Below are 4,229 nucleotides of genomic sequence, written 5' to 3'. Positions count from 1 at the left end.
ATATAATTTTGGGATCATTTATGTATAGTATCATATCATCTGCAAATAAAGATATTTTGAGTTCTGCCTTTCCAAATTATATTCCCTTTGTCTCTTTCAGTTTTCTTATTGATGTCACTAAGTCTTTAAGTACTATATTAAATAGATATGGAGAGAGTTGACAAACTTTTCTTGTTCCTGATTTTAATGAAATTGATTGACTTTCTCTCCAGTTAAATTGATATTGACTGTGGATTTGCTATAAACTGCCTTTATTATGTGACTATGTCTTTTATAATCCAAATCTCTGCAGGACATTTATCATGAAGGGGATTTGATTGTGTCAAAGGCTTTTATTGCATCTAATGAGATGATCACATGGCTTTTGTATTTCAGTTTGTGTATTTTATTGTGTATTACATTTATAAATTAAACCATCCCTGCATCTCTGGGATGAAACCTACTTGATGATGGTAGATGACATTGTTGATTTATTTGTTCTTGGATTCAGTTTGCAAGTATTTTATTGAGAAATTTTGTTTTGACAGTCATGAGAGTAATTGGTCTTCAATTCTTTCTTTATGGGTCTTTATGTGGTTTGTGTATCAAGTTAACTGTGGCCTCATAAAATAATTGGGTGATATTCCTTTTGTTACTATTTTGTGGAATGATTTGAAAAGTATTGATGTTAACTTTTTTTTGAAAGTCTGGTAGAATTCTGAGCTAAAACAACTGGTCATACCTGGACGTTTTTTGATTGGGAGACATTTTATGAATGCTTCTATTTTACTGGTGTTATAGATCTGTTTAAATTGTTTATCTAGGGCATTGGACTAAAAGGCATGCTTTGGTGTTGCCAGGAAGTGGAGTAAGGTGACTTCTGCTTCTGTCTCTTCGGACACGAGGATCCCCGGAATCTCGCAAGCGGGAAAATGAGGCCCTTGATTGAAGAAGAGACCCAAGTAATGTTTGAGAAGATTGTGAATACATTGGGGAGAATCTATAGCTCCTGGTGGACAGGTCCGACAGCACCTACTGTTCTCGGCTGCACACCGACCTAGTGTACTATGTGAGAGAGATGATCCTGAAGCTGGCCGCCAACATCTCCAGGGATAAGCTAGTGTCACTGGGGAAATGTTTTGGGAAGTTTACCAAGACCCACAAGTTCCGGTTGCACGTTACAGCTCTCCATTTCCTTGAACCCTATGCTAAGTATAAAATTTGAATAAAACCTGGAGCAGAGCAGTCCTTCTTGAATGGAAACCATGTGCTGAAATTTGGTCTGGGTGGAATCACTAAAAATATTTCTCAGTACCAGGGAATAGTGGTTTACTCCATGGCAGACATTCCTTTGGATTTGGGGTGGCATCCAAGTCTACTCAAGACTGCAGAAAAGTGGATCCCATGGCAATTGTGATGTTTCATCAAGCAGACATTAGGGAATATGTATGGCATGAAGAGACATTAACTTAGTATGGGCACCCCAAGACCTTTTTGCTGTATGAGAGGACTTAGCTTTGTTTCCTATATGTGCAGACATCATCACATCAAATTTGGATAACTCTGATATATGCAACTTGGATTCTTACTCAAATGGTTCAAAAATAGGGTTTCAGGCTGTCTAGAGGCACAAGTATAGTGAGCTACTTGGCAAGTTCAAGGCTAGCCTGAGCTTCATAGTGAGATCCCTGTTTCAAAAATCTAAATCAAACAAACCAAAATCTGTCGAGTGTTTGTGTAAGTAAATAGTGTTTGTATTCTCTATCTGTATCTCTTTGTTTGCATCAGCAGACTTTTTCTGATAACAAGCTCTAAGTTACTGCACTGAGGACAGAAGTAGTTTACTGTTATCTAAGATAACCCTTTTCCAGGCTAGTAATAGCATAGCAGACGAATGGTATTATTTTATTAATGCCATTAAAGATAGAAATAGCCATATGAGGATAGTAGGCTATGCCTATGATTTTTGCAGATGGAATTTAGTAAGATAATAGATGGAACTCAGCTATTTTTCTTTGTGGTATGCTATGGAAGGATCCATACTAAAGCCTCAATTCTGCTACCTGCCAGCTGTCTGGTATTGGACAAGTTATTTCAACACCGGATGAGCTTTGTTTTTATCCTTTGTTAAAAGGGAAAAAAAGCATGAAACTGATAAATTTTGTGGTACACTTTTAATTCCAGCAGTGGGGAGGCAGAAGCAGATGGATTCAAGGCCAGCCTGGTCCACATAGGGAGATCTTCACCAGCCAAAAGAAAAACAAACTCAAAAAGCACAAAACTGGAAAAACATCTTTAACCATCAACCTACGGTATTCAGAATTAAAAATAATGATTATAAAGCATCTAGCAAAGATCTGGCAAATAAGTATGGAATAAATGCTGAAATATGTTTTTTTAATTGTTTCTCTAACTTTGATTTAACTTTGTGGTATATATTGAGAAAATTCTACATTTCTTTTAGATTTTTCCATTGCTGATGTAGTTTTTGATACGGGGTTTCTCTGTGTAGCCCTGGCTGTCCTGGAACTCACTCAGTAGATCAGGCTGGCCTTGAACTCACAGGCATGCACCACCACCTCTCATCCCATTTCTTATAAATTATCTGCAGTGGTTGAGATTCTCTCTTCCATCTCCTATATTCTTTTGGTGATACTTAACTCTGAGGTTCCTGTTTGAGTTCCTACATGTTTCATTTCCAGAATTTGCCAGTCTATGTTGTTTTGTGTATGTGTTGTGTTTCACCTGTTCTGTTTCCTTTGGGCTTCTTAAAACACATCAACATTCCAGCTCTAGACTTCACCAAGTTGATCAGAAAAGAATAAGTTACTCACAGTAGCTGTGCTATGAAAGCAAGGGGATCTCATTTTCTTTTTTTTTGTTTTGTTTTTGTTTTTGTTTTTACGAGACGGGGTTTCTCTGTATTGTTTTCGAGGCTGTCGGTCCAGCCCAGCCTGGAACTCACAGAGATCCCCACCGGGCGTGCACCACCACTGCCCGGCAGGGAATCTCATTTTCTAATGCTCTCAAAATGTTCTTCTTGTGTCTCCTTGCCCAAGATGAGCCACCTGAAAATGGTAAACCTTTGTCCGGAGATAGAACATGCTCAGTATGTGTCATGTACTCCTGTACTAAAAACACAGGAGGAGGGTTGGAGAGATGGCTCAGCTGTTAAAGGCCAGGCTCACAACCCAAAACGCAAGAGGATCCATCAACTTCTCCAAACAAGCATGATGTATGGTCAGCATGCCGTGACTGGTGTTAGAATCAAAGTTCGCAGCAGGTGGAATAATAGATGATAGGGGGAAATGGTGTCAATTTCATTAACTTTCCAACTTCTTAAAGGACTTATAAAACAACAGTTTTAAAAGTCTTTCAGAATCTCCATTAAAATCAATAAGCGTAGAGATTTCATTAGCAAATTGGAGGAAAGTTAGGTACATGATTTAAGAGAAGGGACTTAATAACATTTAAAATTTACTGTTTGTAATGAAGCTACACTGATCAAAATCATATATGTACTGTCCTTGTTAGTCTAAAGAAATATATAAAAACACTGCATTTGTGGCCCAGGAAGAACGTGTTAGGTGCTGGCAAACCTGGGATCTTGCAAGGGAAGTCATCTGGATCTAAAGCTGACATCTTCTATCAGTATCTTCATATGCGAAAGGGAAGCATAACTCTCCTATCTTTTGTTCGGAGGGCACTAATTCCATTCATGGGACTCTATCTTCATGACCCAGTTACCTCTCAACCTTTCTACCTCAAAATGTTTTTCTGAACTTTATTTTAGATTTAATTTAGTACACAAATATTACATCTAAATAAGTCATTGGCATAATATTATACATATGATTAATGTATAAAATAAATCCCAACTGAAAATAAATCCCAACTGCATAAGAGAGAACTTAAAGTATAATGAAGAATATAAAATGGAAAATAAAATATAATTTTATCCCATTGGGATGTTTTTGATTGTTGTTGAATACATTTAACATAATTAGCTTCCTATCCAAATAAAAGTAATAATATTCTTTAATTATATCATCTGTAAAAATAAATTGTAAGGATGGGAACTATAAATGTAAATATACACAATATTACCAAAACAAAGTACTTGAATAGCTAACTATATAGTAGGTGGAGCTTTCAGAAATAATAATAAGCAATTATAGGAAATAATTGTCTAATTACAAAGATATTTAAACTTTCTAAATAGAAAAATATAGCATAAACAAAAATCTAAG

At 36.4% G+C, this 4,229-nt stretch overlaps 1 pseudogene; it reads left to right on the top strand.

Annotated features, from left to right (window-relative positions):
* Positions 1–911: 911 nt before the first annotated feature.
* LOC101827953 lies at positions 912–1,452 on the top strand (annotated as a pseudogene).
* The last annotated feature ends 2,777 nt before the right edge of the window (positions 1,453–4,229 follow it).

Source organism: Mesocricetus auratus, unplaced genomic scaffold (assembly GCF_017639785.1).
Source record: "Mesocricetus auratus isolate SY011 unplaced genomic scaffold, BCM_Maur_2.0 Super-Scaffold_100691, whole genome shotgun sequence".
NCBI lineage: Eukaryota > Metazoa > Chordata > Mammalia > Rodentia > Cricetidae > Mesocricetus > Mesocricetus auratus.
Note: the sequence above shows the minus strand (reverse complement) of the source record. Positions and strands in the feature narration are given on the sequence as shown.